We start from the raw sequence: 25,188 nt of genomic DNA, 5'->3' as shown, positions 1-25,188 counted from the left end.
ACTGGTGTGCAAAAGAGCAAAAAGGTAAATAAAAACAATATGGGGATGAGGTAGGTAGTTGGATGGGCTATTTGCAGATGGGCTATGTACAGTACAGCTGCAGAGATCGGTAAGCTGCTCAGATAGCTGATGCTTAAAGTTAGTGAGGGAGATATAAGTCTCCAACTTCAGCGATTTTTGCAATTCATTCCAGTCATTGGCAGCAGATAACTGGAAGGAAAGGCGGCCAAAGGGGGTGTTGGCTTTGGGGACGACCAGTGAGATATACCTGCTGGAGCGTGTGCTATGGTGTTATGTTGTTATGGTGACCTGTGATCTGAGATAAGTCGGAGCTTTACCGAGCAAAGACTTAGAGATGACCTGGAGTCAGTGGGTCTGGCGACGAATATGTAGCGAGGGCCAGCCGACGAGAGCACACAGGTCGCAGTGGTGGAGAGTATATGGGGCTTTGGTGACAAAACGGATGGCACTGTGATAGACTGCATCCAGTTTGCTGAGTAGAGTGTTGGAGACTATTTTGTAAATGACATCGCCGAAGTCGAGGATTGGTAGGATAGTCCGTTTTACGAGGGTATGTTTGGCAGCGTGAGTGGAGGAGGCTTTGTTATGAAATAGGATGTCGATTCTAGATTTAATTTTGTATTGGAGATGCTTAATATGAGCCTGGAAGGAGAGTTTACAGTCTAACCAGATACCTAGATATTTGAGGTTGTCCACATATTCTAAGTCAGAACTGTCCAGAGTATTGATGCTAGTCGGGTGGGCATGTGCGGGCAGCGATCGGTTGAAGAGCATGCATTTAGCTTTACAAGCATTTAAGAGCAGTTGGAGGCCACGGAAGGAGTGTTGTATGGCATTGAAGCTTGTTTGGAGGTTTGTTAACACAGTATCCAAAGAAGGGCCAGATGTATACAGAATGGTGTCGTCTGAGTAGAGGTGGATCAAGGAATCACCAGCAGCAAGAGCGACATCATTGATATATACAGAGAAAAGAGTTGGCCCGAGAATTGAACCCTATGGTACCCCCATAGAGACTGACAGAGGTCCAGACAACAGGCCCTCCGATTTAACACACTGAACTCTATCTGAGAAGTAGTTGGTGAACCAGGCGAGGCAGTCATTTCAGAAAGGCTGTTGAGTCTGCCGATAAGAATACGGTGATTGACAGAGTCGAAAGCCTTGGCCAGGTCGATGAAGACGGCTGCACAGTACTGTTTTTTATCGATGGAAGTTATGATATCATTTAGTACCTTGAGCGTTTCTGATGTGCACCCGTGACTAGCTCGGAAACCGGATTGCACAGCGAAGAAGGTACGGTAGGATTCGAAATGGTCAGTGATCTGTTTGTTAACTTAGCTTTCAAAGACTTTAGAAAGGCAGGGTAGGATAGATATAGGTATGTAACAGTTTGGGTCTAGAGTGTCACCCCCTTTGAAGAGGGGGATGACCGCGGCAGCTTTCCAATCTTTAGGAATCTCAGACGATACAAAAGAGAGTAATAGGGGCTGCAACAATGTAAAAGGATAATTTTAGAAAGAGAGGGTCCAGATTGTCTAGCCCAGCTGATGTATTCTATCACAAGACATTTAGTGGCCCTTTTGGGTCCTTCAGATTATCACAGGTGTCTGTAATTATCTCTGGCCCTCTGTGTGGCCTTATCACATTAAATTATTAAATAATAATACAAAAATATCACAAATTTAATGACAAAGCTGTTAAACATTATCCTAAATATGAACCATAAACTTAGTGAATACCATTGGTATTTATTCAAATCAAATTTTATTTGTCACATACAAATTAATTAGCAGATGTTAATGCAAGTGTAGCGAAATGCTTGTGCTTCTAGTACCGATCATGCAGTAATATCTAACAAGTAATCTAACAATTTCACAATATGAGGGTTTCAGCATGAAATATCCTTTCAAAAATGTTTTACACACTTTTATTTTATTTTACTATGTCAATATGTATTTGTTGTCAATGTTTTGGCATCAAAATGGTGGGAGTTGTGAAAAAAGTCAATAGTTGAAAGAGTTATATATAATAATGCCATTGTTGATGTTTTTTTCATTAATTAGGCTATTTTCTCTTGAACCACGTGGTCTATCTACTAGAAACTCGTGGACAATATAGACACTGATATAAAAAATTAATACTATATATGAATATATATTTTAAAAGTTATTCAAGTATAAATTACCAAAGTTATGATAGATTGCCATAGATTTTCTGCTAATTAGCAAAATTAGTGAAGATTCCAGTAATTTTAGTAAATTACCGGTGGCTTTGCAACCCTACCCATAGTACCAAATCAAAAGAAGAAATAAAATACAGTTTTTACAGTGCATTTATTTTTCTAGGATAACTTACAAAACAAATTGTATTATATATTATCCCTGTTTCGACCTGGAGTTTCCACAGGGAATGCACATAAACTTTTGAGTAATTTAGTGCAATATTATAACATGGCATTTGTAGTTTAAAGTGAGGCTAGCCTATATTCAATCCATCGGCATCTATCAAAACACATCTAAGGCTGCCCCCTGAGTGAGAAAGAGGAAGAAAACAACCTTGTGATCGAAAGTAAACCAGCAGGATTATCAGCAACTAGCTGTGAATTATTTAGCACAGAGCACAGAGAGTGGGGCCCCAGTCTTCCTCTGGGCTGGCAGAGAAATATTAATTAACAAACAGTAATAATTCAGGGCTTCCCACTTGAAGGCCGATGTTGGTGGTGATGTACAGTACACTATACACCACTGACAACTGCTATGCCCTACTTCCCTCCACCCTGTGTTCTTCCTGCCCTGATTATGTCTTATTTTCAACTCACGACAATGTGTATGTGTGTGGCGTGTGTGTGTGTGGCGTGTATGTGTGTGTGTGGCGTGTGTGTGTGTGGCGTGTGTGTGTGGCGTGTGTGTGTGTGGCGTGTGTGTGTGTGTGTGTGGTGTGTGTGTGGCATGTGTGTGTGCGTTGGGAGTGTGTGTAAGAGAGAATAATAAAAGGAAGGTGATGAAAGTGGGTTTTGCGTGAGGTTGACCTCGACCAAAACACACAAAGCCAAGCTCGACGGCAATGTGTGAAATCAATAAAACAATGTCAGACTTCTTTCGTTCCAACACATATTGGGGAAGAAAATATAAACACATTTGTTTTTATAATTAGTCATCAAAAGGGGCATTAGGTGAAACATCATAAGACCAAAGCAAAAGGAATTGGGCAACAGGGTCCATTACTAGGGGCCTTCCCCTGAGGGCTGCTGGGACGGAAATGCACCAGTCACATCATCATCTGCGTTTAACAAAACCTCTTTGTTCTAGAATCAGGGTTAGGAGATCTCACTTTCAGAAGGTCAGTGAAACCCATGACATACAGTATGTCATCTGAGGTCATACCTAACACTGTTTGTGCGAGTCTCAATCTTCTTTACGGCTAAGTCAACCAGGCATTGTGAAGTGAAATTGGATTTACTGCAAACGAGCTCCCCACTGGCCCTCCAGACAGGAAAATGGCATATTCAAGGGTTACTCGAGATGCAATTGAAGGGCGAGTCGACCTGTGCTCAGTCAGCCTGTTTAATAAAGGGCCTGTTTCATTTCAGATGAACTAGGTTAGAGCACAAGGCATCTGAAATTCATTCATCACGGAGAGGAGAGATCCTTCATTATGAGTAGTGCATGTTTTAACTACAGAATAGAGAGAAAGAACCAGCGAGAGAAAGGAAAAAGAGGGAGACTGTGTGTGTGTGTGTGTGTGTGTGTGTGTGTGTGTGTGTGTGTGTGTGTGTGTGTGTGTGTGTGTGTGTGTGTGTGTGTGTGTGTGTGTGTGTGTGTGTGTGTGTGTGTGTGTGTGTGTGTGTGTGTGTGTGCAGTAGTAGTAGTGGTGTAACTTAGAATCTACTCCCCTCTAGACGCTGACATGATAAATTGAACGTTGGCTCCCATCTCTGGCCATTGACTATCAATAGTCACTTTCACCTTGCTCGCTACCTCAGCGCACAGACATGCACACGCATAAATTTTCTGAGGGAAAGTCATGCACAAACTTAGTCAGCCCAAGATAGCTGGGTCTCCACTCCACAGCTGTATTCGACTAAGGTTGCACACATTCTTTCTCTCCAAAAACAACTTATTTGTAATGGTGGACACTCCATGAAAGGACAACAACACACTCACTAAAGAGTTTTCATCCACCATAACCATGAGTCATGCAGTGCATACCTCAGAAACCTTTACAGAGCAATGGCGTAATGTCTCTCTCTAGTCCATGTCAGGGTCAGTGACTCCAGTTAAATGCACCCTAGGCCTAGTAAACCCTTTCTCTCAGTGGGCCAGAGCAGATATTCCCCATAGGTAACAGCAGAAATGCATGGTGGTGGTGGAGAAAAGCAGTCTGTCCATGCTAGCCAGCCAGTCAGTGGGGAGCGCGGTCACGTCGTAGTAGCCTGGAGAGTATTTTGGGCGTGTGGTGGTAACTAAACTAAAGTGAACTAAGCGGAGGGAGCAGGAGGAGTGAATCATGACTTCCCACTGCTCAGCGCTTTGTTGGTCGGAGCCCAGCCAGCCCAGGGTGAGTCACCACCACAGCCCAGTTTAGAATGGTAACACACAGCTTAGAGCTAGCCGAGCGGCCATGTGACAGAAACGTACACTGTTGCTCTGGCCAGGAATAACCCCCAGCAGTCAGTCAGTGTGTGTAGAGAACTAACACGGCTGCCCAGCATTCATTCATGGTCAAACATGGACAGGCTGTTGAATGGATGAGTGTGTGTATATATGTGTGTGTGTGTGTGTGTGTGTGTGCGCGCGCGTGTGTGTGTGGGGGGGTCTGCATGGCTGCTTAATGTTTGACAATAGCCATGTCAGTACAAACAGACCATTCTCAGAATGTATCAGTAACCACACAAGGATTTCAGTTGAAAAATTCCTCAAACAGAGAAAAGATGAAAAACATCTCAGATTCAACGGTTCCTAAAACATCAGAGTGGCTTAAATGACCAAAGTCATCCAGGAGTGATTGTAAAGGCTTTGTGTGAACCCTAAGAACTACATGTCTCCTCGGGGTCTGTATCAAGGCTGACCCCCTGCCATGTGATACCCCCTGGTGGTAATTTGGCAGCAGCCTCAGCGCCCGCCATACCGCCTCCGACCATTAACGACTGGCTGGATCCTCAGACACAGAGTCCTGATTAGTAGAAAGAGAGCGAGAAAGCTGGTGCGGGCGGCAAACCAGGAGAACTGTGGCTGATCACGTTTCACCCCAGAGCTGGGTGACGACCTCACAACAGCCGGTGTGTGTGGGAGAGAAAGTTGAGCGAAAGAGAAAGGGGGGGGGGGGGGGGAGTGGGGGAATGTAACTTACAAATATGGAAACGTCAAACACCAAATATTTGTCATTTCCCCCCCCAAAGAATTATTGAAATGCCATCAGGGGTCCACTCATATCGGCAACGTCCTGTGATTAACAAGCTCAAAACAGTACAGGTCAGGAACAACAGTGACATGCTTTCACAGTTTATCACGCCTCCATAGTATAGCATTCGTTTTCAGATCAAGTGGAAATAGTCTGGGGGAGGAAATGTGGTTTGGAGCCATGACACAGAACGATACCTTAATGTCAATGTGAGGGAGGACCTAGCGAAATATCACAGCAGTGAAAGTCAGGAGGATATGAATGGCCAAAATTGTGACGGAAGTGAGAGAAGGTGTGCGACAAGACCACAGGGTGACTTTCTGTTAAATACATTCTGGTTTTGAGGTACTTTCATAGAGGAAGAGGAACTTGACTCTCCGGCACCTCTGAGAGGTCAGACAAGGATGGAGATGGCCAACAGCCACCGTTTCCACTTCCTCTAAAACTTACATGGAAAACACAACATCACTCAAACAACCAGCATTAATCAATAATCAATACATTCCAAAATTGTATCCTTGAAGACTAGTCGTGGCAAAATATCTCTGGGTATTTAATAATTTTGCTTATATGCAATTTATGATAACTGATATTGATGTATGGGGACAAAATCCACATGCATGTAAAAAGAGATTGACTGATAACCACGAGGGTGTGAAACCTCTCTGTTGACAAATGAGTCACAAAGAGAGGAAAATTGTGACAACCACTTTCATGTGGGATATTTCATTCACTGGCTAACACTAACATCCTCTGCAGCTGAAAAACGAAAGCACATGTGTGGGTCGTTCCACACCTACAGTGTTTCCATAAAGGAAAATCTACCTGTTTAAAAAGCAAGATAATACAGTACACAATGACATGATCTGAATTGTTACTCAGAAAGTTTGTTATTTACAGCGCTGCAGATATTCTGTCAGATTCTGGAAATGTATTCTGTAAGGACCAAATCCTAACTCAGATATTTGTGTCAAATCATGCATTGAGGTCAACAGAGCATTCAGGTTACACATGTGAACTCAAGATACACTTTAGCCCTGCAAAGAGAAAATGTATTGATGAAATCCGAGCGTAATCCATTGCTGTAATTTTATCCAGAAACCGAGTCACTATGGCCTGGTTACTGGATGTCAGGATGCAGCTGGTAAGAGATATTATTAAGAAAAGATATTCAGTGGCATCTTGGTTTATTCGTATATTGGGATCCCCATTACCTTTAGCAGAAGCAGCGAAGCCCCCCCCCCCCCCGTAGTCTCATCCTCCCTTCTCACAGGAACAGTGATGATAACAACTGGCCCTAATAAAAAAAGAGCAGCTTCTGTGACAAGGTGTGTGTATAGATTACACCTGTCCTCACTCAAGCAAGGGACTTTCCATCTGTGGGGACATTTTATTGTATGTCAGTCCATTTCCTGATTGAAGTCATCCACTCTCCTCTTCTTTCTGCTCTGTGGCTGACATCATTTATGGCCTGGGGTCTTTTGCTTCAGTCTCCATATCTTGCACACTCTAGGGTTTCTGATCAACTCAGGTGTTACCCCCCCAAAAAATTATTGGATGTCTCACATCTGTAGAGTCATGCAATGGTAGAGCATCTAGTGCCAACACAAATGTTAGAGGCTGGGAATCCACCCAAAATTAGATATGGGTGATATAAACAAGTAAGAAAGAAAGGTTGTGGACCAATGTACTTCCCCAACAATGTCCGACATCAATCAAACTAACAACCCTATCTTCAACATCTCGCATCCATCTACCCTACGCGTCAAAATATGGTACGGTCCCTATGATCGCTGTCTCTACCAAAGTCATCAGACTACGCCAAAAGAAGCTGATCTCAGGGCCTCCACAGCTCCATCAGTGTTAATGGTACATGATGGGGAATATTAATACAAGCCCAAAAGACCACTGTCTCGTGCCATCGCAAAATGAGCAGATTGTGCCCCTCACATCGCAATTAACACGACACAGCAGCCAATTAACGTGACACAGCAGCCATTTCTTCATCATTATCTGTAATACATTCACAGCTGCCTAAGATATGTCAGACATTCATAGAGAGGCATGTGTAACGGCAATCTCTATTGGGCCTCTCAAATTGGATTATCTGTCATATCGGATGTGTATGACAGTACTGCAGGGGCTTGTGAGAGTTCTAACCTGACAAAGAAACTAAAAAAAGACAATGGGGTCTGTTGCAGTGTTGCAGTGAACATTCCAAGTAAAGGATTACAAATAATTCTTGAAATTTCTATTTCAGTCATGTTGTAGAAGGATGTAGCGTTTTGAACCTAAGCTTGTTTTCGTATTGGAGGGTAAAAGCAAGGTGGTGCGTCACTTCCTACGAGTATGACCAAGCGGTTGTTTATTTACCTCCTACTGTACTATATAATCTGTCCCAGTACCGTCGAGGCTCACAAACACTAATCCCCTCACATCAAAGACCAAACTATGTCTTCTTTCAGCCACAAACATGGAAATGAATGTGGAAGCATTATCATGTAAAAAGACAGGTGTAATATCCACCACATAGGGCACAATCTCACATCCAATGTTGTATTGCATTGCACTGTATTAACATGAGGTTATTTAAGCAATAAGGCCTGGGGGGGTGTGGTATATGGCCAGTGTAACCGGCTAAGGGCTGTTCTTAAGCATGACGCAACGCAGAGTGCTCGGACACAGCCCTTAGCCGTGGTATATTGGCCAAATATCACAAACCCCAGAGGTGCCTTATTGCTATTAGAAACTGGTTACCAACCTAATTAGAGCAGTAAAATAAATGTTTTGTCATACCCGTGGTATATGGTGTAACGGCATTCAGAGGTGGAAGAAGGATCGGACCAAAGCGCAGCGTGGTAAGTGTTCATGATGACATATTTAATGAAACGAACTGAACACTGAAATACAAAACAATCAAGTGAACGAACGAAAACCGAAACAGTACCGTGTGGACCAAACAATCACACGGAAAACAAACACCCACAATCCAAAAGTGAAACCCAGGCTACCTAAGTATGATTCTCAATCAGGGACAACAATTGACAGCTGCCTCTGATTGAGAACCATACTATGCCGAACTCAAAACCCAACATAGAAAAACAAACATAGACTGCCCACCCCAACTTACGCCCTGACCATACTAAAACAAAGACAAAAACAAAGAACGTGACAGTACCCCCCCCCCCCAAAGGTGCGGATTCCGGCCGCAAAACCTAAACCTATAGGGGAGGGTCTGGGTGGGCGTCAGTCCACAGTGGCGGCTCTGGCGCGGGACGTGGACCCCACTTCACCATAGTTTTGTCCGCCTCTTAGCCCGCCTCCGTGGCCTCTTTATAGCGGCGACCCTCGCCGCCGACCTTGGACTGGAGACCCCAGCCACGGGTCCCGAATGGACGGGAGATTCCGGCAGCGCCGGAGTGAAGGACGACTCCGGCAGCGCCGGACAGGCGGGAGACTCCGGCAGCTCCGGATTGAAGGTCGATTCTGGCATCGCCTGGCTGACTGACGGCTCTGGAGGCTCCTGGCTGACTGGCGGCTCCTGGCTGACTGGCGGCTCCTGGCTGGCTGGCGGCTCCTGGCTGACTGGCGGCTCCTGGTGTCTCCTGGCTGACTGGCGACTCCTGGCTGACTGGCGGCTCAGGACAGACTGGCGGCTCTGGCGGCTCAGGACAGACTGGTGGCTCAGGACAGACTGGCGGCTCAGGACAGACGGGAGACTCTAGCGGCTCAGGACAGACGGGAGACTCTGGTGGCTCAGGACGGATGGGAGACTCTGGCGGCTCAGGACAGACGGGAGACTCTGGCGGCTCAGGACAGACGGGAGACTCTGGCGGTGCTAGGCAGGAGGAAGGCTCTGGCGGCGCTGGACAGGCGGGAGCACCTGTAGGGAGGAGACGGAGAGACAGCCTGGTGCGGGGGGCTGCCACCGGAGGGCTGGTGCGTGGAGGTGGCACCAGATAGACCGGCTCTTGAGCACCGAGCCTGCCCAACCTTACCTGGTTGAATGCTCCCCGTAGCCAGGCCAGTGCGGCGAGGTGGAATAGCCCGCACTGGGCTGTGCTGGCGAACCGGGGACACCATGCGTAAGGCTGGTGCCATGTACGCCGGCCCAAGGAGATGCACTGGAGACGAGATATGCAGAGCCGGCTTCATGGCCCCTGGCTCGATGCCCACTCTAGCCCGGCCGATACGAGGAGCTGGGATGTAGCGCACCGGGCTAAGCACGCGTACTGGGGACACCGTGCACTCCACCGCATAACACGGTGCCTGACCAGTATGATGCCCTCTCTCTCCACGTTAAGCACGGGGAGTTGGCGCAGGTCTCCTACCTGCCTTAGCCACACTCCCCGTGTGCCCCCCAATACATTTGTGGGGCTGCCTCTCGGGCCTCCTTGCCAGCCGTGTTCCCTCAAATCGCTGGCTCCTCTCTCCGGCTGTCTCTGCTCTCCTAGCTGCCTCCACCTGTTCCCATGGGAGACGATCCCTTCCAGCCAGGATCTCCTCCCATGTGTAGCAACCCTTGCCGTCCAAAACGTCCTCCCATGTCCAGGAGTCCTGACATCGCTGCTGCTGCTGCTGCCCGTTACCACGCTGCTTGGTCCTTTTGTGGTGGGTGTTTCTGTAATGGCATTCAGAGGTGGAAGAAGGATCGGACCAAAGCGTGGCGTAAGTGTTCATGATGACATATTTAATGAAACGAACTGAACACTGAAATACAAAACAATAAAGTGAACGAAGGAACGGAAAACAAACACCCACAATCCAAAAGTGAAACCCAGGCTACCTACAGTGCCTTGCGAATGTATTCGGCCCCCTTGAACTTTGCGACCTTTTGCCACATTTCAGGCTTCAAACATAAAAACTGTATTTTTTTGTGAAGAATCAACAACAAGTGGGACACAATCATGAAGTGGAACAACATTTATTGGATATTTCAAACTTTTTTAACAAATCAAAACTGAAAAATTGGGCGCGCATAATTATTCAGCCCCCTTAAGTTAATACTTTGTACCGCCACCTTTTGCTGCGATTACAGCTGGAAGTCGTTTGGGGTATGTCTCTATCAGTTTTGCACATCGAGAGACTGAAATTTTTTCCCATTCCTCCTTGCAAAACAGCTCAAGCTCAGTGAGGTTGGATGGAGAGCATTTGTGAACAGCAGTTTTCAGTTCTTTCCACAGATTCTCGATTGGATTCAGGTCTGGACTTTGACTTGGCCATTCTAACTCCTGGATATGTTTATTTTTGAACCATTCCATTGTAAATGTTGCTTTATGTTTTGGATCATTGTCTTGTTGGAAGACAAATCTCCGTCCCAGTCTCAGGTCTTTTGCAGACTCCATCAGGTTTTCTTCCAGAATGGTCCTGTATTTGGCCACATCCATCTTCCCATCAATTTTAACCATCTTCCCTGTCCCTGCTGAAGAAAAGCAGGCCCAAACCATGATGCTGCCACCACCATGTTTGACAGTGGGGATGGTGTGTTCAGGGTGATGAGCTGTGTTGCTTTTACGCCAAACATAACATTTTGCATTGTTGCCAAAAAGTTCAATTTTGGTTTCATCTGACCAGAGCACCTTCTTCCACATGTTTGGTGTGTCTCCCAGGTGGCTTGTGGCAAACTTTAAATGACAATTTTTATTGATATCTTTAAGAAATGGCTTTCTTCTTGCCACTCTTCCATAAAGGCCAGATTTGTGCAATATACGACTGATTGTTGTCCTATGGACAGAGTCTCCCACCTCAGCTGTAGATCTCTGCAGTTCATCCAGAGTGATCATGGGCCTCTTGGCTGCATCTCTGATCAGTCTTCTCCTTGTATGAGCTGAAAGTTTAGAGGGACGGCCAGGTCTTGGTAGATTTGCAGTGGTCTGATACTCCTTCCATTTCAATATTATCGCTTGCACAGTGCTCCTTGGGATGTTTAAAGCTTGGGAAATATTTTTGTATCCAAATCCGGCTTTAAACTTCTTCACAACAGTATCTCGGACCTGCCTGGTGTGTTCCTTGTTCTTCATGATGCTCTCTGCGCTTTTAACGGACCTCTGAGACTATCACAGTGCAGGTGCATTTATACGGAGACTTGATTACACACAGGTGGATTGTATTTATCATCATTAGTCATTTAGGTCAACATTGGATCATTCACAGATCCTCACTGAACTTCTGGAGAGAGTTTGCTGCACTGAAAGTAAAGGGGCTGAATAATTTTGCACGGCCAATTTTTCCGTTTTTGATTTGTTAAAAAAGTTTGAAATATCCAATAAATGTCGTTCCCCTTCATGATTGTGTCCCACTTGTTGTTGATTCTTCACAAGAAAATACAGTTTTATATCTTTATGTTTGAAGCCTGAAATGTGGCAAAAGGTCGCAAAGTTCAAGGGGGCCGAATACTTTCGCAAGGCACTGTAAGTATGATTCTCAATCAGGGACAACAATTGACAGCTGCCTCTGATTGAGAACCATACTAGGCCGAACTCAAAACCCAACATAGAAAAACAAACATAGACTGCTCACCCCAACTCACGCCCTGACCATACTAAAACAAACTAAGGTCAGAACGTGACATACGGTCTGATATACCACGGCTTTCAGCCAATCAGCATTCAGGGCTCGAACCACCCAGTTTATAATACTCAATAACTTATCAACATTTACCACAGCTGCTGCAATAACATTATTTTTAGAATAAGAATGCGTGAGGAGAAATGCACAACCCTGTTCTTTCCACATTAAAATGAAAGAGGTCGAACCGCTGACTAAGTGATCAAACATAACAAACAGACCAGAGCAATGACCTGTGTTTGTTTTTGTTCCCTTGATTGGAGTGGTTTTCCCCCTCAATGACCCCTCGTTCCTCGTGGAGCACATGACTCTGTCATAGAGTCTGACTGGCCGGCTGGCCGGTGTAACTTAGCTCCCAGGAAGAACCTTAGAGCCCCACTCAGGTTCACTGGGTTCAGCTGGTTAATGACTGACAGCCTGTAGAATGTAGTCCCAGCTAAAGTGCATTCCAAGAATCCAGCTCATTCTCTCTCGCCCTGCCTATGTTTCTTCCTGTGGTTCGTGAGGATTCCATGCCTGCCTTCCTGTCTAACTCCTCTCTCTGCATGAAGCTTCTCAAGGGTTTCCTCTCTCTCTCTCTCTCTCTCTCGCTCACACACTCACACCGAGCTTGATGAGTTCTACAGGCCTTTTTCCTACTGACTTGTTCACTGGCTACACACTGGCTCTTCGACTGCAAGGCCTTTGCCATTGTTTTGCCCAGTGGTGCCATGACTCAAATCAAATATGACCTATATGTATCTGGAGGCCTATAAACAAGCAAGAGAGAATGGGAATAAACAACATGGGCTTTGGCTTATCTGGTGGGCACACCCATGGAATCCATGGATTAATGCACCCCCCTAAACAACAAAGACCCAGGGTATGATCTTGTCACCATCTGCCCATGCTCCACTAATCATGCCATGCCATGCCAGATGGGCTGCCAGATATATGGCAAGGTTATCCAACCCCAACCCAGCCAGCCATCAGCTGTGCCAATACTGGGCCAGAATGGACTGGGGACATTCTAGTTTCTATGAAGCAGACTAGCCTGGTATTGGGCAATCAAGAGGGCTTTTCTGTTAAATCAATGCATACACATTAGAGCATATACATACAGCCTCTGGACTGTATGAAATATATGACAATGGTGGTCTGTGTCAAACTATGCTGCCAAAATGTATAAGCATCCCCTAATATGCTGTCAAAATCCTACAATCCGGCGAGCACAATTCTTACCAGCGGTAGGTCCGGATGAATACATCAATGTGGAATCTGTCAAGAAACGCCAAAATTCAACCACAATGTGAAAACAACTGTCATGCTGTGAACATGAATTGTCAATTCCATGCCTATTAAACGTGATGTACTGGTGGCACAGATACGAGCACAGCCCACTGGGCACACCACATCATATCAACATGGATAGTTGGGTAATATTTGATTGAGATGTTGATCAATGAGATTACATACTATATTCACCCACTCAAAAAGACAGCCAAAAGTTTGTTGAATTTCCAATGTGTTATCACTATGGTGGTTTCTAGTGATGTGCAGTTTGCGAACAATTTGTGCTTTTTGAATGACTCCTTTTACTGACTCGTGAGTTATGACTTGTTTTTATGGGCGACTCGTTCATTTTAGTCATTCGTTTGACCTGCTAGTGCTGGCCGCAATGAGTCTTACAGCGGGACTAATACATACTACTCCTGCTCAGCGGCTCCAGAGATGTGCTCCGACCACCAACTGTCTGTCATATGTGCGCATGACAATAGATCCTGAGCATAGAGGAAAAAGACATGTTAAGAATTGATAATTGATTGTGCATGGTGCAAGAGTGAATGCAATTCAATGATGGTGGAATATTATGACGGACAGAGCTTTCTAGAACCTCAACACACTCGAGCTCTAGAACGTCCACAAACACGAACTCGAGGAAAGAATCGTTGGGGGTCTGCAGTTTGCGGAACGACATTGCTCTTATCACCCTCACGGCAGTCAAGCAATGCACTCTGTCAAGAGTCGTTCACAATCTAGCCCGGTTGCGGCCCCAACTAGACCTCATTTCAAATGTATCAACACATTTGTATGCCTAGCGATCAACAAATGTACATTGTTAAAAGCACAGTCACAAATGACAGTCTCAGTCACAAATGACAGCTCCAATAAGACACCTATTGTGAACGATGTGAACGAGAGGCTTGTCGAGTCATGACTCTTTCGAATTTTCAGTTCATCGTTTGTTCGTGCTCTGGGCATGACTGACTCAAATGAACAAAATGAGTCGAAAGATTTGTTATTTTGACTGAATGAGTTGAAAAGATCAGAGTTGGTTAAAAGAGCTGAACCTCCCATCCCTGTCTAAAAGCACAACCAAATTCCAATGGAAAACCAATGACTCATTTTCGGTTTATTCGCCACCCAAATGTCTATCATTGCACATTCAACCATTTAAAAGCACAACAAAGTTCAAATGGGAATACAATGTCAGATATTTTGTTTATTTATACAACAGATTAATGGGTTATCAATGTGCTTCATCTAATAGCAGAAACAAATGGTCTGGACTGGAGATGTGATTACATTAGAAGTACATGGTGCAAATGATCAATGCCATTTCAGTTTCTGCGTAGATTATTACAGAAATTGTGAAGATCTCGACAGACCTAGGCATGCTATGTTGAACATGCACGCCTTATATGATTACATAAGAAGAAATGTATAGTTACAGTAACCTCAAAATGTGGCCCTGGATGTGTTAGGGAAAGGTGGATACCTAGTCAGTTGTACAACTGAAATGTTTCTTATACGTTTAACCCAACCCCTCTGAATCAGAGAGGTGAGGAGGGTTGCCTTAATCAACATCCACGTCTTCGGTGCCCAGAGAACAGTGGGTTAATGCCTTGCTCAGGGGCAGAACAACTGATTTTTACCTTGTCAGCTCGGGGACTCCAGCCAGCAACCTTTCTCTTACTGACCCAATGTTACATTCGTTTGTAAGATAACCTTAACTTAGGTTATTTGCTGTATTACAAAAGTAATATTGAATTGTGTTTGGTTGACAAGGCAACCAACTATAAACATTTAAAAAAAGATGTATCTACTGCTTGGTTAATTCCATCTGAGCCACTGGCTTAATCCCATTCCTTCACTTTTATTTGTGGTTGAGTTGGAGACGTGAATCCAACATATAATTTGTTAACTTGTCGGCAACTTATTAGACTATTTATTGCATTTCAAAAGTGATATTGAATTGTTTGGTTGTCAACACAACCAAATATCAACACTTGATGTATCTTCTGCTTAGATAGTTCCATCTGTCCCGCTGACTTAGTCTGGCTTTAATGCCAGTTTGTATACAAATTAATAATTGATACATTGATTACTTTTTTCAAATCCAATGTATTTCCCACACAAATTCCACATCACAATACGTTGACAAATTACATTGAAACAATGTTGATTCACCCAGGCTGTGCCCAGTGGGAGGGAACTGCATGCATCAGGACATAGGATGTACACATCCTTTCACACTGATAAAAAATACACATTTCTGCTGTGCTAGCAGGGCTGGGGGATATGGCCTACAAATCATATCTCGTTTTTTTTTTTCAAACTTATGGGTGATTCACATTTCATAAGAAATAGAACAAAAGGTCAATACGTTTTTATAAATGTGTGCACTTCCATACATTCTGCATTAAAAAAAAAACATTTGATTTCATATAGGAATTTGATGGAATATCGGTTTCGATGCAGGTTTGCTGACAGTCATGGTGAAAAATCACGGGATCCAGGCGTGAAATAGAATCACATGACAGACACCGCTGCTTGAGCACCATTAAACCCTCTACTGCATTCACAGACAATATGTTAATGGGGGAGAAAGCGAGAGAGAAAGAGAGAGAGACAGAGATATAAACGCATAATAAAGGTACATAAAGGAGGGAAAGCTAAAGATAGAGAATACAGAAAGAAAAAGACAATGAAAGTGATAGATAGAAAGAGAGGGATATTCATCTACAGCCTCTCTCCACGGTTTGGTCTGTCTGCCCTGGAGCGCTCTGGCACTCAGGCGTCCCCAGAGACAGTCTGTCCTTATCACCTTGGACGGATTGATGGGAGTGATAATGGGGAGAGGAGAGGAGGTGGCGAGGCGTCGCTCCGACTGCTTTTCCTGCACCTCAGCAAACCTCTCAGAGAGACAGGAATCCTGATACACTCAGTCATACCCGCACTTGACTTTCACTGCGCTCTACACTGTAAATTATACATGTACCTCACAGCACTATCTGTACTCTGTACATACTAGGGGGCTGTGCTTCAATACTGCCTGCCAGACAGTGTGTGGAAGAATAACATACGAGTTGATGTCTCATATGGATAGATTCCGCATGGGTAACGGTAGATTCTGTACTATGTCTTTCTCCAGTGGAGTTGAATCCAATGCATTGGTACCACTGTCTGTCTATCATACAGACGTTCTCCCTCTGTGTGACAGCACCGAGAAATGCCTCACAGTGCTTCACCATACATAATGTAATTGTCTATTTCCATGTAAAAGGGCCAATGAGCGCCAACATGTCAAGTACATAGGAGCATGTCCAATTGGCTGTCAAATGCAAGCTAAGAGTCAATATTTTTTTAAATTAAGGCATATACTGTATACATTTTTCAACAATTTTCCATTCTATAAATTATAAATAATCAAAGGCTTTGATTCTGGTCAAACAGAAGGAAAAGAGTCTTAGAAAACATCTACCGGAAAAAGTCTTAAAAGGTTTTAGAAATACATCAAAACAGAATAATGTTGAAGTAAAGACCCCTTCCAACTAATATCAACACTTATATTTAGTTTAGGAGAAATGTTTCTGCCTTCTATAAGTTTAAGAAACATTGCCTTGTGCCTTGAAATTCCGTTACCAAAAACCCACGTCTTTAAGATATTTTCTAATTTCTCTCCCTAATGAGGAGAGGATAATGAAAATTCACAAAAGTAATATTTTCACAAAAGTAACAAGTAATGGAACACCTCTCAATTAGTTATAGTGTTTTTACTGATTAAGTGATTAACCCCCCCCCCCCCCACGCTAAATTTGCCACCACTGCTGAAATAAATCCTAAGGGAAACACTATGAGTGGAATATGACAGGCACACACACGCACACACAAAGACGCAGCAGACACACACACACACACAAGCGGACACAGACACACAGGCGTATACAGACGTGGACAAACACACACAAAACACCTTCTGGCAATGTCCTCACATGACGAATCTAAGATGAAAATAGACCCGCATTCAGTTCAGCTAGTCCTATTTATTCTTATTACGATGTGACAAAATACGGGTCGGCAGCCGGCAGATAGCATAGTGGTTTGAGAGGCAACCCGAGGGTTGCCAGTTCAAATGCCAGGTCTTACAAGACAAATCTGTCAGGAAGTGAGCTGGCAACCGGAGGGTTGCTGGTATCAAATCTTAGATACCATCGCCTGCTGTTGTGGACTTGAGCAAGGCACTTAAACCCCCGAAAACAACTACTCCATGGGCCCCATAGTATAGTGGCACCCTGTTCCATGTGTATCTTTCTGAGAGGCTGGGATATTTGATTTTTTTAACCTTTATTTAACTAGGTAAGTCAGTTAAGAACAAATTATTATTTACAATGGGTAACTGCCTTGTTCAGGGATAGAACAACAGATTTTTACCTTGTCAGCTCGGGGATTCAATCTAGCAACCTTTCAGTTACTGCCCCAACGCTCTAACCACTAGGCTATCTGCCACCCCAAAGCGGAAGTCAAATTTCTGTTTGACCTTGATACAATTAGACAAATAAAGTGATCTTAATCTTTAATCTGCAAGATGCAATTTTTGGGGCGACACAACCAAATCCATATAGAAATGTGATTTACAGATCTGTCATTCTCATTGAAAGCAAGTCTAAGAAGCGGTATATCTGTTCTATGTGCGTTATTTCTATGCTTCCCATTCTTAAGTTTAGTTTTTGAGTCTTTAACTTTCGGTTTGGTACATCAGCTTCAAACAGCTGAAAATACAATATTTTTGGTGATGGAAAAGATATTTCACAGCCGTTTAGATGATACAATGATTCTCTACATTGCACCTGCTTATTTTGTCACATAAACTGAAATTAGGGGAACTATTCGAATTTTAGCAACCAGGAAATGGCGGAGCAATTTCTGCATAGTGCATTTTTAATTTAAATTTAGACACAATCTACAATTTCCACTATAAATGTGACTGTCAAAACGCTACTGATTTTGCTTTTCTGTACAGTGCATGTCCACATATCTTGGATGTGTTGCTGATATGACAAGGCAGTGAGAAGTTACCACAAGCAAATCCTGTTATTTAAGCGAGTGACAGTGACAATACGCCTCCGTACATACACAGCACAGGAAGTGTGTTTCACTCTCCTCCCAACCACATGTATGTCTGTCACAGGATGCAAATCGCCAACCTGAACCTGCCCACCACACACTCACTCATTTGAAGTTACTGAAGTAGAAGACAAGCCACACTTGCAGTGTTGTGTATTCATGGATGCCATATATACTTTAAAAAAATAGTATTATCTTTCGTCTCTCTGTGTTTTAATAATTTTCCTTCAATTCGCTGAATCTGAGATAGATTCAGATTCTATCTGAGTGAGGGAAACAGCGCCCCTCTGTTTCAGTATGTGTAGCCGATGTATCTGATGCTGTCTGGACAAAAAGAGTATGACATGTTGCCACCATAGTCTTAGATTGATTGATGTTTTGCCAGCATTTGATTTCCCTTGATAAAAAAATCAAAAAATAATTAGCCAATCAGCGTTGAGCTGAGCTCAACTAAAGTTCAATATATAACCCTAGCCTAGATGTTGCCTAGTGTGCAACCCAACCAAATTCACATAGAAATGTGAGTTACAGATCTGTCATTGAAAGCAATTCTAAGAAGCGATAGATATTTTCTATGTGCGCTATTTCTATGCTTCCCGTTCTTAAGTTTAGTTTTTGCGTCTTTTACGTTCGGTTTTGTACACCAGCTTCAACCAGCTGAAAATACAATATTTTTGGTTATTGAAAATATATTTCACAGTGGTTTAGATTACAATGATTCTCTACACATTGCCTGTTTCAAATCAAATCAAATCAAATTGTATTAGTCACATGCGCTGAATACAACAGGTTTAGACCTTACAGTGAAATGCTAACTAACAAGCCCCTAACCAACAATGCAGTTTAAAAAATATGAATAATAATAATAAATAAAAGTAAGACTATTTACAGGGGGTACCGGTACAGAGTCAATGTGCGGGGGCACCGGTTAGTCAAGGTAATTGAGGTAATATGTACATGTAGGTAGTGTTATTAAAGTGACTATGCATAGATAATAACAGAGAGTAGCAGTGGCGTAAAAAGGGGGGGGGGGTGCAAATAGTCTGGGTAGCCATTTGATGTTCAGGAGTCTTATGGCTTGGGGGTAGAAGCTGTTTAGAAGCCTCTTGGACCTAGACTTGGCCCTCCGGTACCGCTTGCCGTGCGGTAGCAGAGAGAACAGTCTATGACTAGGGTGTCTGGAGTCTTGACAATTTTTAGGGCCTTCCTCTGACACCGCCTGGTATAGAGATCCTGGATGGCAGGAAGCTTGGCCCCAGTGATGTACTGGGCTGTACGCACTACTCTCTGTAGTGCCTTGCGGTCGGAGGCCGAGCAGTTGCCATTCCAGGCAGTGATGCAACCAGGATACGCTTGATGGTGCAGCTGTAGAACCTATTGAGGATCTGAGTACCCATGCCAAATCTTTTCAGTCTCCTGAGGGGGAATAGGTTTTGTCGTGCCTTCTTCATGACTGTCTTGGTGTGCTTGGACGGTGTTAGTTTGTTGGTGATGTGGACACCAAGGAACTTGAAGCTCTCAACCTGCTCCACTACAGCCCCGTTGATGAGAATGGGGGCATGCTCGGTCCTCCTTTTCCTGTAGTCCACGATCATCTCCTTTGTCTTTATCACGTTGAGAGAGAGGTTGTTGTCCTGGCACCACACGGCCAGGTCTCTGACCTCCTCCCTATAGGCTGTCTCGTCGTTGTCGGTGATCAGGCCAACCACTGTTGTGTCATCGGCAAACTTAATGATGGTGTTGCATTCGTGCCTGGCCGTGCAGTCATGAGTGAACAGGGAGTACAGGAGGGGACTGAGCACACAACCCTGAGGGGCCCCTGTGTTGAGGATCAGTGTGGTGGATGTGCTGCTACCTACCCTTACCACCTGGGGGCAGCCCGTCAGGAAGTCCACGATCCAGTTGCAAATGGAGGTGTTTAGCCCAAGGGTCCTTAGCTTATTGATGAGCTTGAGCTTTGAGCAATAAATAGCATTCTCACTTTTGCATTCTCCTTTTGTCCAGGTAGGAAAGGGCAGTGTGGAGTGCAATAGAGATTGCATCACCTGTGGATCTTTTAGGGTGGTATGCAAATTGGAGTGGGTCTAGGGTTTCTGGGATAATGGTGTTGATGTGAGCCATGACCAGCCTTTCAAATCACCTCACGGCTACAGATGTGAGTGCTACGGGTCTGTAGTCATTTAGGCAGGTTACCTTAGTGTTCTTGGGCAAGGGGAATATGGTGGTCTGCTTAAAACATGTTGGTATTACAGACTCGGACAGGGAGAGGTTGAAAATGCCAGTGAAGACACTTGCCAGGTGGTCAGCGCATGCTCACAGTACACATCCTGGTAATCCGTCTGGCCCTACGGCCTTGTGAATGTTGACCTGTTTAAATGTCTTACTCACATCTGCAGCGGAGAGCGTGATCAAACAGTTGGTGCTCTCATGTATGTTTCAGTGTTATTTGCCTCGAAGAGAGCATAGAAGTAGTTTAGCTCATCTGGTAGGCTTGTGTCACTGGGCAGCTTTTGGCTGTGCTTCCCTTTGTTGTCTGTAATGGTTTGCAAGCCCTGCCACATCCGATGAGCATCGGAGCCAGTGCTGTATTGACACTTTGACTGTTTGATGGTTCGTTGGAGGGCATAGCGGGATTTCTTATAAGCTTCCGGGTTAGAGTCCCGCTCCTTGAAAGTGGCAGCTCTAGCCTTTAGCTTAGAGCAGATGTTGTCTGTAATCCATGGCTTCTGGTTGGGGTATGTATGTGCGGTCACTGTGGGGCCGACGTCATTGATGCACTTATTGATGAAGCCAATGACTGATGTGGGGTACTCCTCAATGCCATAGGAAGAATCCCGGAACATATTCCAGTCTGTGCAGGCAAAACAGTCCTGTAGCTTAGCATCTGCTTCATCTGACTACTTTTTTATTGACCGAGTCACTGGTGCTTCCTGCTTTACTTTTTGCTTGTAAGCAGGAATCAGGAGGATAGAATTATGGTCAGATTTACCAAATGGAGGGCGAGGGAGAGCTTTGTACACGTCTCTGTGTGTGGAATAAAGGTGGTCTAGAGTTTTTTAACATGCTGATAGAAATGTGGTAAAACAGATTTAAGTTTCCCTGCATTAAAGTCCCCGGCCACTGGATGAGCATTTTCCTGTTTGCTTATGGCAGAATACAGCTTATTGAGTGTGGTCTTCGTGCCAGCATTGGTCTGTGGTGGTATGTAGACAGCTACAAAAAAATACAGATGAAAACCCTCTAGGTAAATAGTGTGGTCTACAGCTTATCATGTGATACTCTACCTCAGGCGAGCAAAACTTTGAGACTTCCTTAGATATCGTGCACCAGCTGTTGTTTACATATATGCATTGTCCGCCACCCCTTGGCATACCAGACTCCGCTGTTCTATCCTGCCGATACAGCGTATAACCAGCCAGCTAGCTGTATGTTGATAATGTAGTCGTTCAGCCACGTTTTGTCACATAAACTGAAATTAAGCAATTTCTGCATATTGCACCTTTAATTAGCTAGCTAACTTAACTTGCTCATTGTTGCTCACGTGAGGACTTAGGCTACCATGGACAGCCACATGTTATTTAGCAACATTGAGTGCACTAAATCGTTTAATGGTATCTTTATGTTTGTTTTCACTGTATTAGACCTAGTTGATTTAATAAAGCTTACATTTTTAAGTTGAAATGGTGCTGGAATAGCAGAGACAGTGCTCCAGTTTACTTTTTGCTGACTTTCGGCCTCAGGCCGAGACAATAACAAGACACAATGGCATAATAAATTCCACCACACCTTTGTTTCATCACAAAAGTTTAGAGCAACCGCTGTCCGGTGAAGTCCACAAAGCATATTGCATGTAACAAACAGTTAAATGACCTAGAGCATGGTCAAGCAAGTTAATGTTTTCGACATTTTCGGGCTACTAAACAACTACTGATTTAGAACCATTGAGTTACTGCAAGTCGCAAAGAAAACAGGAGCTGGCACCACTATTACAGCACCACGAGTGGGTGTATAACGCGAACATCTAGCAACCCATAAATTGCAAGTTCGAATCTCATCACGAACAACTTTAGCTAATTAGCAGCTTTTCAACTACTTGCTACTTTGCAACTACTTAGTATTTTAGCTAACCTTAACCATTTAACTTAAATCCTAAACTTAACCCTGACCCATAGCTAACGTTAGCGGGCCACCTAGCTAGAATTCGTAACATATCATACATTGTAACATATTGTACATTTCGCAAATTCGTAACATATAATACTAATTGTAATTTATCATAGGAAATGGGCCATGAAAATCCACAAATTAATACATACCATACAAAACGTAACATATACTAAATGTAATGTCTAGGATTTATGTACAGAATAATACGAAATGATGGGCTGAAACACATACAAAGACCGAGGGGCGCTGTTTCGCTCGCTCGAATGCTTTCTCCGGTGAGATACATTCAGCCGCTTGCGAATTGATTATACATCATGAAACACAGATAGACGAAATATACATTATTTTATTGGTCAATTTTGGGGGTAAACCTGGTTTCACTTGGCATCCATGAATACACGCCACTGTTCACAAGTCATCTCTCACATGCCACGTTCTATTCAATTTAGGACATGATCCTGGTGCGTGGTTGTGTGCATGTAGCTAGCTTCCCCATGCATGGTTGAATGTGTTCATTGACTGGCTCTGGCAGACTGACAACAACTCAGGGTCGTCCAAGTCCCACCTTCTCCTTGCCCCCTCTCCCTCACTCTATCCTTTCATTTCAAAACAATGATGCAAATCCGCTTCCTCGGAATCAGATGCTGTGCTAAAAATGTTCCACTCTCAAGTGCTTGAGTTGCTATTGCACCCAAATCCGCCTTTCCCCGTCATGTGAGACCATAAACAAGGAAAGATAAGGGAAAGCAAATGACCTTAGTATGATTAGATTAAAACAAAGAGGCAGCTGTTCAAAGACTGCTCAAGTAACAGGTCAGGGAGTGCGAGTGACACCACATTCCAGATTGAAAGATTACAATATTATTAGATGGCCAGAAGGGGTATACGAGATTCATGCATGGCACTGAAACGAAATCCGTTATATTACATCAAAATAATCAATCAATGCAATTAATCCAAAAAATAAGATTGGGACATTCAATCATTGATCATTTAAAAATAATAATTTCAGACATTCATCTACATATGTTAAGATTTATTGTCAACTGTTATTGGTGTTTGTAGCCTAACACGTGGGGAGCAGAGTGACATCTAGCCGTGAAACAAAAATTGTCAATGTGCAATTTATTTCCCGTTTTTTTGTGAGTAAAAATCTATATTGCATGATTGCAAGTCACTAATTCGTTGAAAAACGTTAATAAAATGTCCTTCTAGCGCGGCCAAGGGCGGGAATAGGAGCTACGAGATGTGATCCTTTGTCCCTCTCTGCCCCCCCTTTCCGCAAAATGACAGTGCCCTCATCGTTATGGAAGCTCGAGTCATGTTGACCAGGCAGCGACCACCCAGCCTCTGCGCTTTGACCGTTCGAAAACATGCCCCCCACAACAAAGCGCACTGTCACCGCTCTGCACAATGGGACGAGCACTTCAAGGTACAGCCAAATGAAGGATATCCGTTCGCTATGCTGATTAACAAAGTAAAAAAATATTTAAAAAATACACGCGTCTCTATGCATTTACGTATGCATATGATTGGATGTCAACAAAGAACTTGTGGGAAATGTATAATGCAATGCGCGGCAACATCAGTATAAAACAATCACTGCAAATTGAACAATGCAATCGGGAAAAGGAACGCACTTTAAACCAAAGCAATAATTTAATTAGTTATAGGTAATAAGCAGTAATAAGCTCACCGTAACTTTCCCGTTTTCTTGCACGTCAGCGCTCCGTTGGTCTCTTACAAATTAGAATGGTTCCACATGGTGACTTCAGCAGCACCCCCTCCAAACTGCTGAAACCGCGTGTTTTTCAATAGTCATCAATATTTTGTTTTATAACGTGTAAAAGAGTGGTTACACTATTACAATTGCTATTCAGTGAATGTTACGCGTTTTGTCCTTTTGAAAAACAGCGTGCAGCCTCCTCTGCTGTTTGTATCGCTTATGAAACGCCTTCTCCCAGGAGCTACATTGTTGACATTCGAGCGCTGACGTCACCCTGTCCCTCATTCACAACAATGCGCTGTGCAGAAATTACGCTACAGCCCCGGTCGCTTTGACATTTTACTCAAAATAGCGGGACGCACTTGGGGTTGGTGAATTGGCCTTACAATCATGTCACCGTAAATCCCCGTTTGGCTATAGAAGTGTTTAATTCAGCGCGGAGCGAGGCACAGGAGGATGGCTAGGAATGAAAACAGCATACAATGACGATAATCCTATGATGATCAACCATTAATAAAGGACAAAATAACATCCTATCGTCATACCAGCCCGAAGCCATAAAAAAGCTACAATAACAATTTTAAAAAGTCATAATAATAATAATGCATCTCATTGATGACACATTTAAACACATTTATGACCAACCCCCAATTAACTGATTGTCATCACTCAGAGCAAACAATCCCCTTATTGCACATCACCAGTCTCTCCTTGAGGAGCAGAGATTCTTGTCAGACTCTATTCACATCACTGTTAGACCTCAGGACACAGAAAGCATGATCTCATCCTGCTACAGATCCATGACTGACTGACTGAACAATAGCCAGCATCAGCCGTGTTCACAACCCCATTCCCCATTATGCTACTAAAACCCTACACAATCACCATCAAGTGATGATGACATTGGCTATATAATGGTAATG

At 43.8% G+C, this 25,188-nt stretch overlaps 1 protein-coding gene across 1 annotated transcript in view; it reads right to left on the bottom strand.

Moving 5' to 3' along the window:
• The window catches only part of LOC109903912 (transcription regulator protein BACH2), a 48,655-nt gene extending 24,129 nt beyond the window's left edge, over positions 1-24,526 (bottom strand). The window contains exon 1 of the mRNA XM_020500921.2: positions 24,236-24,526. The gene's annotated coding sequence lies outside the window, so the exon portion shown is untranslated. The remainder of the gene's footprint in view (positions 1-24,235) is intronic.
• Between the last annotated feature and the right edge of the window lie 662 nt (positions 24,527-25,188).

The sequence above is a fragment of the Oncorhynchus kisutch genome, linkage group LG14 (genome assembly GCF_002021735.2).
Source record: "Oncorhynchus kisutch isolate 150728-3 linkage group LG14, Okis_V2, whole genome shotgun sequence".
Classification (NCBI taxonomy): Eukaryota; Metazoa; Chordata; class Actinopteri; order Salmoniformes; family Salmonidae; genus Oncorhynchus; species Oncorhynchus kisutch.
Note: the sequence above shows the minus strand (reverse complement) of the source record. Positions and strands in the feature narration are given on the sequence as shown.